Below are 13,126 nucleotides of genomic sequence, written 5' to 3' on the forward strand. Positions count from 1 at the left end.
ACCATTCTTTCCGTTTCGACCCTAACACAGTGACAAGGACTTAGTGAGAAACTTCTGCGACGCTACTTCGAACCCTTCAAGACCATCCGATGAATTAGCGCACGGGATAATGAAGTCACGTCGTACGGCATTTCGCTATCACAGCGCCGCTGCTCACGACCTGAAATACTGCATGTTATGGGGCTTAAGCCGTTCTACCAGCACTGCCAAACATTGGGACTTTGTTTTATGGTTGTTTTCACAGCGAAGCTATATAAGTATCCCGGCAGAACTTTTTGTTGGGCTAGCTGGTGCATGTGATTGAAGTACTGAAACGCAAAACAGAGAACACAAGAAGAGAAACGGATGAACACTTACTTACAACTGATGCTTTATAGACGGAAACACACAATACACATACGCAAATCTCGCGACGCAACTCACACGTTGTCGAAAATCACATGGTCACAGGCAAAAGGCGATAAAACGATTGTAAACGTGGCGTTCATGACAATCACACATGGTGTATAGGGGCAAATGACCATAAATGGTAATGGTTGCGTGATACACAAAACCTCGCCGTAAGGGAGTACCTAATTAAAAGCTAAAAGACATATACCTATATACCTATACCAGCCAAGGAGATTTTCTTGTCGTTATTAGCGTGGAAAGCAAAAAAAAATCCCCATACGTGGGCCGATCCCGAAGTTGGGCAATGCCGGGGCGACCCGCGGCAGAGGTGAAGCAGGCGTGAAGCAGTCCCTGTACGTGGGCCCATCCGGAATACAGTTAAGTGCCAGGCTCACGCGCGTCGAAGGTGAAGCAGGCGTGAAGCAGTCCCCATACGTGGGCTGATCCCGAAGGTAGTGCAATGCCGGGTGACCCGCAGCGGAGGTGAAGCAGGCGTTAAGCACTCCCAATACGTGGGCCGATCCCGAAGACAGTGAAATGCTGGGCTGACCCGAGTGGATGGTGAAACAGGCGTTAAGCCCTCCCCCTAAATGGGCCCATCCCGAAGACTCTGCAATGTCCGGCCGACCCGTGGTGGAGGTGAAGCAGGCGTTAAGCAATCCCCATACGTGGGCCGATCCCGAAGATCGTGCAAGGCCGGGCCAACCCGCGGCGCTGGTGAAGCCAGCGTGAAGCACTCCCCATGCGTGGGCCGAACCCAAAGAGAGTGCAATGCTGGGCCGACCTGCGGCGGAGGTGAAGCAGGCGTTAAGCACTCCCCATACATGGGCCGAAGCCGACGACAGTGAAATGATGGGCTCACCCGCGGTGGAAGTGAAGCAGGTGTTAAGCACTCCCAATACGTGCGCCGATCCCGATGATAGGGCAGTGCCGTGGCATCCTACCGAGGAGGTAGGATGCCCCGGCGCCGGTCTTGTCAGTTGTGTTCTTCTTCCTAAGTGCCGGGCCGAACCGCGGTGGTGATGAAACAGGCGTTAAGCACTCCCCCTACATGGGCCGATCCCGATAACTGTGCAATGCCGGGCCGAGGCGCGGAGGTGGTTAAGCAGGCGTTAACCACTCCCCATACGTGTACCGATCCCGAAGAAGTGCATGGCCGGGCCAACAGGTGGTGCTGGTGAAGCAGGTGTTAAGCACTCCGCACACGTAAGCCGATCTTTTAGGCAGTGCAATGCCGGGCGACCCGCTCCGGAGGTGAAGCAGGCGTTAAGCCCTCCCCCTACATGGGCCGATCCCGAATACTGTGCAACGCTGGGGCCGACCCACGATGGAGGTGAAGCAGGCGGTAACCACTCGCCATACGTGCGCGGCTCCCATAGACAGTGCAAAGTCGGGCAGACCCGCGGCGCTGGTGGAGCCGGCGTTCAGCACTCCCCATACATGGGCTGATCCCTAAGATAGTGCAATGCCGGGAAGACCCGCGGTGGTGCTGATGCACGCGTTAAGCGTCTTCATACGTGGGCCGAATATGACGATAATGCATGCCTTCTTCCGCAAGCGGGATAGCCGAAACTGGACGTGGTGGAGCATGAATGGCGAGACTAGAAATGAAATAGACTTCATACTCTGCGCTAACCCTGACATCACACAAGATGTGGACGTGCTCGGCAAGGTGCGCTGCAGTGACCACAGGATGGTAAGAACTCGAATTAGCCTAGACCTCAGGAGTGAACGGGAGATACTGGTACATAAGAAGCCGATTAATGAGTTAGCGGTAAGAGGGAAAATAGAGGAATTCCAGATCAAGCTACAGAACAGGTATTCGGCTTTAACTCAGGAAGAGGACCTTAGTGTTGAACAGTGGCGTAGCAAGGTCGTCTGGCACCCGGGGCCCATAGGTCTTCTGTCACCCCCCTCCCCGGGTGTAGCAGGCGGAAAGAGGGGTGTCTTCAGGCGTATATGACACCCCCCCCTCACTGGCCCCTTGCACCCGGGGCCCACGGCCCCCCGACCCTCCCTGTTGCTACGCCACTGGTGTTGAAGCAATGAACGACAATCTTGTGGACATCATTAAGGAGTGTGCAATGGAAGTCGGTGGTAACTCCATTAGGCAGGATACCAGCAAACTATCGCAGGAGACAAAAGATCTGATCAAGAAACGCCAATGTATGAAAGCCTCTAACCCTACAGCTAGAATAGAACTGGCAGAACATTCGAAGTTAATTAACAAGCGTAAGGCAGCTGACATAAGGAAGTATAATATGGAAACAATTGTACAAGCTCTCAGGATCGGAGGAAGCCTAGAAACAGTGAAGAAGAAACTAGGAATTGGCAAAAATCAGATGTACGCGTTAAGAGACAAAGCCGGCAATATCATTACTAATATGGATGAGATAGTTCAAGTGGATGAGGAGTTCTATAAAGAATTATACAGTACCAGTGGCACTCACGACGATAATGGAAGAGAAAAAAGTCTAGAGGAATTCGAAATCCCAAAGCTAACGCCGGAAGAAGTAAAGAAAGCCTTGGGAGATATGCAAAGGGGGAAGGCAGCTGCGGAGGATCAGGTAACAGCAGATTTGTTGAAGGATGGTGGACAGATTGTTCTAGAGAAACTGGCCACCCTGTATACGCAATGCGTCATGACCTCGAGCGTACCGGATCTTGGAAGAACGCTAACGTAATCCTAATTCATTAGGAGACGCCAAAGACTTGAAAAATTATAGACCGATCAGCTTACTGACCGTTGCCTACAAACTGTTTGCTAAGGTAATCGCAAATAGAATCAGGAACACCTTAGACTTCTGTCAAGCAAAGGACCAGGCAGGATTCCGTAAAGACTACTCAACAATAGATCATATTCACACTATCAATCAGGTGATAGAGAAACGTGCGGAATATAACCAACCCTTATATATAGCTTTCATTGATTACGAGAAAGCGTTTGATTCTGTCGAAACCTCAGCAGTCACGGAGGCATTACGAAATCAGGGTGTAGACGAGCCCTGCGTAAAGATACCGAAAGATATCTATAGCAGCTCCACAGCCACCGTAGTCCTCCATAAAGCAAGCAACAAAATCCCAATAAAGAAAGCCGTCAGGCAGGGAGATACGATCTCTCCAATGCTATTCACGGCGTGTTTACAGGAGGTATTCAGAGACCTGGATTGGGAAGAGTTGGGGATAAAAGTTAATGGAGAATACCCTAGTAACTTGCGATTCGCTGATGATATTCCCTTGCTTAATAACTCAGGGGACCAGTTGCAATGCATTCTGACTGACCTGGAGAGGCAAAGCAGAATAGTGGGTCTAAAAATTAATCTGCAGAAAACTAAAGTAATGTTTAACAGTCTCGGAAGAGAACAGCAATTTACAATAGGCAGCGAGGCACTGGAAGTCGTAAGGGAATACACCTACTTGGGGCAGGTAGTGACGGCGGATGCGGATCATGAGACGGAAATAATCAGAAGAATAAGAATGGACTGGGGTGCGTTTGGCAGGCATTCTCAGATCATGAAAAGCAGGTTGCCATTATCCCTCCAAAGAAAAGTATATAATAGCTGTGTCTTACAAGTACTCACCTACGGGGCAGAAACCTGGAGGCTTACGAAAAGAGTTCTACTCAAATTGAGGATGACGCAACGAGCTATGGAAAGAAGAATGATAGGTGTAACGTTAAGTGATAAGAAAAGAGCAGATTGGGTAAGGGAACAAACGCGAGTTAATGACATCTTAGTTGAAATCAAGAAAAAGAAATGGGCATGGGCGGGACATATAATGAGGGAAGATAACCGATGGTCATTAAGGATTACGAACTGGATCCCAAGGGAAGAGAAGCGTAGAAGGGGGCGGCAGAAAGTTAGGTGGGCGGATAAGATTAGCAAGTTTGCAGGGACGGCATGGCCACAATTAGTACATGACCGGGGTTGTTGGAGGAGTATGGGAGAGGCCTTTGCCCTGCAGTGCGAGTAACCAGGTTGATGATGATGATGATGATGATGATGATGATGATGATGATGATGATGATGATGATACATGGGCCGATCCCGAAGACAGAGAAATGCGGGCTCACAGGCGGCGGAGCAGAAGCAGGTCTTAAACACTCCCCATACGTGGGCCGATACTGAAGGTAGTGCAATGCCGGGGCATCCCACCGAGGTGGTGAAGCAGGCGTAAAACATTTCCCATCCGTGGGCCGAATACCAAAAATATTGCAATGCTCGGCCGACCCGCGGTGGCGGTGTAACAGTTGTTAAGAACTCCCCATATGTGTGCCGAACCCGAAGACTGCAATGCCGGGCCGAACCGCGGTTTTCATGAAGCTGGCGCTAAGCACTCCCCATACCTGGGCTGAAACCGAAAGTAGTGCAATGCCGGGTCGACCCGCTGTGGAGGTGAAGCAGGCGTTAAGCGATCCCCATACGTGGGGTGATCCCAAAGGCAGTGGAATACCGGGCTTACACGCGGTGAAGATGAAACAGGCGTTAAGCACTTCCCATACGTGGGATGATCCCGAAGATGGTGCAAGATGGTGCAAGAGTGCCACAGGGTTCAGTCTTAGGCCCATTACTATTTTTGATATATATTAATGATTTACCTACTAGCATAGCTTCTTCTGTCTGTCTTTTTGCTGATGATTGTGTTATCTACCGCAACATTTCTAATTACACTGACACAATAATCCTTCAAAGTGACCTAAATAATATTTCTGCTTGGTGTCAAACGTGGAAAATGAAGCTTAACATTCTTAAATGTAAATCAATGAGAGTAGCGCGTAATAACATGCCTTGCCCAAACTACCTTCTTCACAGCACGGCGTTAGAATCTGTAACTACCTATAAATACCTCGGTGTACATATTACTAATGACCTTTCATGGAAGTACCACATCGAGCACGTAACTTCAAAGGCCAATCGCATGCTTGGGTACCTGAAAAGGAACTTCTCTCTCGCACCTTCATCACTCAAGCGACAGTTGTATATCACTTATGTCCGATCTAACCTTGAATATGCATCGTCAATCTGGGACCCTGGCCTTGCAACTCTTACCAATAACTTGGAGGCAATGCAGAATCGCTCAGCACGTTTCATCCTAAGTGACTATCATCGAACTTCCAGCGCAACTAACATGAAATCAACACTTAATCTGCCCCCGCTTGCAAATAGACGGAAACTATCTCGACTTGCATTGTTTCATAAGATCTATCATCATAATCATGTTCTTAGGACGCGTCTGATTAAACCGCCTAATTTTGTTTCATCTCGACTTGATCACAACCATAAAGTCCACGTTCCTCACCAAAACACTGCAACATACTCGCACTCTTTCCTGCCCAAAACCAGCCTCGACTGGAACAATCTTCCCGCCTCATTAGTTAACATTACCAACTGTGACCATTTTCGTGATGCTCTTTCCAGCGAAATTTAACGCATTCTAACTTTTTTTTTTCTCTATGTTGGTTGGAAACTTCATCTTTTGGTGTCTCAATCGGTTACAATGGTATGTTCTTGCCGTAATCATTGTATAAAGCCGTGCATGACAGTGTGAATTTTTGTTATTAGAAATTACATTCATTCCCATTTTTTGAAATTTTTGATTGTGTATGTGCAAATAACTGAACTTATGTTGAATGATTGACCCCCTCCCCTCTATAATGCTTGTATGCCTTGAGGGTACAATAAATAAATAAATAAATAAATAAATGCCGGGCCGATGCGCGGTGCTGGTTAAGCAGACGTAAAACACTCCCCATACGTGGGCCGATCAGGAAGACTGTGCAAGGCCGGGCCCATCTGCGGCGGAGGTGAAGCTGGCATTAAGCACTCGCCATAAGTGGGCCCATCCCTAAGATAGTCCAATGCCGGCCCGACCCGCGCCGGAGGTGAAGCTGGCCTTGAGCACTCCCCATTCGTGCGCCGTTGACGACGACTGTGAAAGGCGGGGTCAACCCGCGGGGCTGGTTAAGTAGGCCTTAAGCACTCCCAATACGTAGCCGATACCGAAATTATTACAATGCTTGGTCGACCCGCGCTTCGTGTGAAGCATGTGTTATGCACCCTCCATACGTGGGCCGATCCCGAAGGTGGTGCTATGCCGGGCTCACCCGGGCGGAGGTGAAGCAGGCGTTAAGCATTCCCCATGCGTGCGCCGATCGCGACGACTGTGAAATGATGGGCCGAACCGCGACGGAGGTGAAGCAGGCGTTAAGCACATCCCATACGTGGGCCGATCCCGAAGACAGTGCAGGGCTGAGCCGACCCGCGGCGGTCGAGAAGCAGGGGTTTAGCACTCCCCATACGTGCGCCGATCCCAAAGACAGTGAAGTGCCGGGCTCACCCACGGCAGAGGTGAAGCAGGCGTTAAGCACTCCCCATACGTAGGCCAATCCTGAAGACAGTGCAATGCCGGGCCGAACCGCGACGGAGGTGAAGCTGGCGTTAAACACTCCCCATACGTGGGCCGGTCCCTAAGACAGTGCAAGGTCGGGCCGACCCGCGGGGCTGGTGAAGGAGGCGTTAAGTACACCCCATACGTGGGCCGTTCCCGAAAATAGTGAAATACCGGGTCGAGAGGCGGTTTTGGTGAAGCAGGCGTTAAGCATTCCTCATACGTGGGCTGATCGCGATGGCAGTAAAATGATGGGCTCACCCGCGGCCGGTGTGAAGCAGGCGTGGCGACCCGCGGCGGAGGTGAAGCAGCCGTTAAGCACTCCCCATACGTGGGCCCATCCCGAAGGTAGCGCAATGCCGGCCTCACCCGAGGCAGAGGTGAAGCAGGCGTTAAGCACCCCCCATACGTGGCTCAATCCCGCCGACAGTGAAATGATGGGCTCACCCGCGGCGGACGTGAAGCAGGCGTTAAGCACTCCCCATACGTTGGTCGATCCCGAAGACAGTGAAATCCTGGGCCTACCTACGTCGATGATGAAAGAGGCGTTAAGCACTCCCCATACGTGGGCCGCTGCCGAAGACAGTGCAATACAGGGCCGACCCGCGGCGGAGGTGAAGCTGGCGTTAAGCACTCCTCATACGTGGGACGATACCGAAGACAGTGCAAGGCCGGGCCGACCCGCGGGGCTGGTAAAGCAGGCGTTAAGCACTCCCCATACGTGGGCCGATACCGAAGACAGTGTAATGCTGCGGTGACCCGCGGTGGAGATGAAGAGCGTGAAGCACTCCTCATACATGGGCCGTTCCTGATGATAGGGCAATGCCGGGGCGACCCGCCGCGGAGGTGAAGCAGGCGTTAAGCACTCCCCATCCGTGGGCCGAATACGAAAATAGTGCAATGCCGGGCCGAACCGCGGCGGAGGTCAAGAAGGCGTTAAGCACTCCCCATACGTCCGCCGATACCGAAGACAATGCAAAGTCGGGCAGACCCGCGGCGCTGGTGAAGCCGGCGTTAAACACTCCCCATACATGGGCCGATCCCGAAGACAGTGCAATGCCGGGCTGATTCGTGGTGGTGGTGAAGCAGGCGTTAAAGACTACCCCTACATGGGCCCAACCTGAAGACTGTGGAATGCCGGGCCGACCCACGTCGGAGGTGAAGCAGGCGTCCTACTATCGGCGTCAGTGTATTCACGTGTTTCTTGTGGCTCATCGTAGAAAGCCGTATCAGTTCAAGCACGGCGCGATACATAACTGCGGCGGACTTCGAACTTGCAAAAAGAAGACAGCTACGAAGATTCCTGTCACCAGTGGGTGTATTGCCTGTGTGCTTGTGTGGCTTGCGCGAGCGCCGGCCGTCGGCGCTGTTTGTACTCGGGCAGATCGTCACTGCCTACGCTAATCCGAGGACGGCGAAGCACACCGCAGCAAAGCGAGCACCTTTGTAAACGAGCAGGTGCGTTCAGTTTTTTTTGGAATTTTCTTTAATTTGATGCGGCTAGTTGCGCTAAGGAAAATAAGAAATGGACTGTAATTTCGCGCGGACCGTGTGCAGTTGGTGCAATTTAAAGTCATAAGCAATAATTACGTAATCCTTGCTTCAAACCATTCAGTTTAATTAGCTTGTCATCCTTATGAAGATCCAAGCTCAACGAGGAAGTCACCAACCATGAAATGGCATTCAGAATTCTACCTGCAGGTATACACAGGTTAATGTAATGTTTTGGTCGAATAACGGAGGCAGAATAACAATACAACAGAGTAGAGTTTTGTGCATCACATAATTTTTTATTCCGATAAATAAATATGTAGCAGTGTAGTGACAGCACCTAATACAGACAGTGCTAGCAAGTGGTAGCAGATATATCTCGCACACCTTTATTGCGAACATCGCAGCTCTCTAAAGGGTTCATTATGTAAGGGTTAGATCGCTGTTGTCGGTCTTGCTCAGCAAGCGGTACACCTGCTGAAGAATGTTTCTTTGTAAATAAAAATAAATAAAAACAGTATGAGCTACTTAATGTAAAAAAAATCGCGCTCTAGAACACAAACTTCTTAAACTAATGTATTATTAGGAATGTAAACTAAAGAAAACGAATACAGTACGTAAGCTAGTTACATGGACCTTCTTTAACATCGTTGTATGTTTATTACCAAACCCTTCTTTTTGCAGGAACAAGGTTGCCAACACACGCACGAAGAGCAACTGCGGTGGTGGTGGTGGTGGTGATGTTGAAGCAGGCGGGGTTAGCCTGGCATACATAGCCGGCAATTGTTCCGCCTGATCCTCCTTCGAGTTGAGATCAGGGGTGTGTCACCAGCTGTCGATGAGCCCCGTGTCTTGCAGGAAGGCTATCAGCAGTCGTTGCGCTCTCTTCCTGAACGCCGCGGGCCCTCCGGGGAAAACAACGTCCTCAAAGGTCCTGTGCGTGACCGCTTTTTTGTGGCTTGTCGACCATCGCTTTTCTTTCTGTGTCAAACTGCGGGCATAGCCAAATGAAATGTTCGATGTCGCCAATGTCACCACAGAAAGCACAGAGTGGGGAAGCGCGAAGCCCAGTCTTGAATAACCAAGCTGGGGTGTACGCGGAGTCGGTCCTGATGCGGTATAAAAGCGTCGCTTGTTCGCGTGTAAATCCATGAGTCACACAGGGTTCGTGTGGATTCTTGTGCATCTCTCTAAAGTGAAGGCGGATTGCACCCTTAGAGTTTTGAAAAGGTTTTGGAGCTTTCACTTTTGGGACACATGTAAGCGCTAGGCGTGCAAGGGCGTCAGCTTCCTCGTTTCCATCAATTCCTACGTGTGATGGAATCCACTGAAACCTTATGCTAAATCCTTTGCTCGTTAGGTCGTCAATCAGTGCCAGAGACTGCCTTGTAAATTTCTCTAGAGGTAGGCCCCGATGTAATCTCTGTAATGCTGACTTGGAATCCGTCAGCACCACGACATCACGTGCAGAGAAGGCCCGTAGTTTCCGCAAAGCCGCGGTGATTGCGGCGCTTTCTACTGTTGTAGAGGAAACCACGCGATCCAGTCGGCCAGACCATGACACATCAAGGGATGTTATGCAGAATGCCGCTGCACAGCTATCTGTTTGTGCGCACACCGAACCGTCTGTGTATACTTGTAGGTGGCTTTGAAACACAGTGCTCAAGTGGTTCAGCACAAGAAACTTGGCTTCGGCAGTTGAAATGGTGCGTTTCGTCGGTAGGTGGGGTACATTAAGGCTGCAGGTAACGTCCGGAAAAGACCATGGCGGGTCAAGGCGGCTTTGTTTAGGCCATTGCAATCCTAAAAATCGGAAGGTGTTCAGCGCCGCATGAAAATGTGAGCGAGTTCTTGCTCTTAACCGTCGGAGAAGCGCTGTGCCTGCGCGTGACTCGCCCAGCCTTAATAGCTGCGTCAGCAAGGCCTGAGATGCCAAGAGGCGGAGTGGGAGAGACTCTGCCTCATTAGTGACTTTCTTGTTTGAAGCCGCCGTTGGAACTCCCACCGCCAAGCGAAGTCCCTTTCTGTGCACTGCCTCCAAGCGCTCGAATTGACTCGCTGACGGTGATATCAGAGGGAGCTGGTAGAGAATGCGGCTTGTTATCAGTGCAGCGTTCAGTTTAAGCATGGATATAGGATTATTTCCCCAACGTACACCTGCCAATCGACGAAGTGCGTTGATTCTTTGCACTGATGCAGCCACAACACTTTCGACCGCACCACGCCAAAGTAGCTTGTTATCGATGGTGATGCCCAGGAATCGAACATGAGTTGCACAAAGAATTGAATGCCCTCTGATATTCAGCGTCAGACGTGTTGACTTGCGTCTCACTCCCGGGAAAAGCATGAAGGCAGATTTTTCTGCTGATAAAGACAGGCCAAGCGTCGATAAGTGGCGATCGATAGTGGAGATTGCGGCCTGGGCTATCCGGGCCAAACGTTTGTGTTGGTACCCCGAGATCCAAATGCAGATGTCATCTGCGTAGATGGACATTTTAACTGCCGTCCGACCTACTTTCAGGGCATCTGGGAGGCTGGCCATGGCAACGTTAAAAAGCAAGGGAGACAGGACACTTCCTTGTGGGACGCCGAGGGAAATTCGTCGTTTGTCACTCATTACACTTCCGAGCTTAACTTGGACACATCGGTCACTGAGAAATTCATGGTCGAATCGAGGAGCATTTCCAGAGACGCCCACGGCTCGGAGTCCGTTGATGATGCCTGTGTGAAGCACACAGTCGTATGCCTTGGCAACGTCCATAAATATGGCGAGTGTGGAAAGGCCGTCTACGCGATGGTGCTCGATATGGCTTAGTAGATCCAAGACACTGTCCTGGGCACTCAACCGTGGACGAAATCCGGTCATACATGATGGCAGTCTATTTCCTTGCTCAAGATACCATGTTAACCTCGTAGATATTAGTCTTTCCATCAACTTTGATACGCATGATGTGAGCGATACTGGCCGATAGGAGGTGAGGTTTGCAGGATCCTTTCCGGACTTGAGCACTGGCACCACCCATGCTGTCTTCCACGCTTCTGGGATCTCTCCTGTGCTCCAGACGTGATTAAATATGTCCAGAAGGGCTCGTTTTCGTTCATATGGCAGATTTGTCAGCATCCGATTGCTGATCGAATCGGGACCCACAGCACAGCGTCTTCTTAATTTGCTAAGCGCCAAATCCAACTCACGAAAGGTGAACGGCGTATCCATGGTATGTGATGCTTCAGACAACAGAGGGTTCGATACTCCTGCTGATCTGCCAGATGTGTATACGTCTGCAAAATCTTCTGCAAGGGTTTGCAAATCTTTTCCTTGCTTTAAAGCAAGTGCTTCAAATGGCCTGTATAGGCGAATCTTTCCAGATAGGCTATTCATTACTCCCCATATTCTTGTCATGGGAGTAAACGCCGATAAACTCTCACAGAAAGCAGCCCATTGAACTCGTCTTAATCTTTTTGTGTGACGACGGATGACAGCGTTTATCCTGTTGTATTCAGTTTTCGCAGATGGATTTCCCGTTTTTCTCATTAGTTTTCGTTCCGCTCTCCTACGCGCTGCGCAGAGGTTCTTTAGTTTCAAATCAGGAGTAGGGAAATGGTCTGGCAGTTTCAACATTGAGGTAGCCACTCTTTTGCTCCGCAGCATATCTGCGAACAGCTCACCAGGGGATTCATCCAACGCTTCTCTGTATGTGTCCCAGCGGGTCACAGCACAGAATTGCCGCCCAGCAGTGTGAAATCCGGTGATGGTGGTGAAGATCGGAAAGTGGTCACTGCCCATCCTGTCTGGGGCCGTTGTTGACGATACGACAAGGTCTGTAGAATGGATCACGAGGTCTATGGCACTCCATGAATCTGGTGGTCTGAAGAAAGTTGGTTTGCCATCGTTCGCGATACATAAGTCAGCAGCATCCGTGGCTGCGACAAGTTCCTTGCCTCGGTAATCTGCAGTCTTATCTCCCCAAAGCGAATGATGTGCGTTAAAGTCGCCACATATTATTATAGGAGAGGGGCAACGAATGCAAAGGTCCTTTATGAACGCCTCCATGGAGACCTTCCTGCGAGGGCTTATATACACCGACACCACACTGAGTTTTCGTTTTCCTAGGCACACTTGCACAGCGGCGACTTCCAAGAAGGTAGAACAAAGGTCTTGCACTGGTAAGGTGACGTGAGGTATTTCTCGCCTGATGTATATCATCGCACTTCCGTTTGCAAATGATGGTATACTCTGATTTCCATGTCTGATGTACCCTGGGATCGTCCTTCCATTTGGGAGACCGGCCTCCGAGAGGGCTAGAATTGGTATAGGTATGTCTCGAAGGAAAAGGCTGAGTTCAGAAAGACGCTGTAGAATGCCGGCGCAGTTCCATTGCATTGTTAAGGGCACTTTTGGACGACGGAATGGACCAAGTGGGCGAGAAGCTGCCATTATGTTACTGAGGGTACGGGGAAGTAGAGCAGAGTATTACTGACTCAAGAGCCAGCACTGCTTCCAAGATATCCTTCGTTGAACTAGCAGGCATCTTCGCGACGTGGGAACGTAGTGCCGTGAACAAGGCGCGTATCACATGCTGGCAGTTCTCCTGCTGACTGTTGCCAAGTGGTACTTGAGGTCGGTTTACTGCGGCCGCATAGGTGCGTTTTTCGGACTCTTTTCGAACAGGTTTCTCAGCCGCTGTGACCGTTTGCGTTGGCTCAATAACTTCGTTTATCGGTGTGAGGCGCGGGAAATGAGATGCGTACTCTGTTTCCAAACCAGTTAGTTGTGGCGCTCTGGACGTCTTCTTCGTGGTCGATGGTGCGCGTGCACTCTTTGGACCCAGAACAAACAACTTATTTCTCCGCTGAGCAG

At 50.4% G+C, this 13,126-nt stretch overlaps 1 protein-coding gene across 1 annotated transcript in view; it reads right to left on the minus strand.

Moving 5' to 3' along the window:
- The window catches only part of LOC139059839 (hydroxylysine kinase), a 345,249-nt gene that overhangs the window by 142,755 nt on the left and 189,368 nt on the right, over positions 1-13,126 (minus strand). The window lies entirely within an intron of this gene.

Source organism: Dermacentor albipictus, chromosome 5 (genome assembly GCF_038994185.2).
Source record: "Dermacentor albipictus isolate Rhodes 1998 colony chromosome 5, USDA_Dalb.pri_finalv2, whole genome shotgun sequence".
NCBI classification, from domain to species: Eukaryota; Metazoa; Arthropoda; class Arachnida; order Ixodida; family Ixodidae; genus Dermacentor; species Dermacentor albipictus.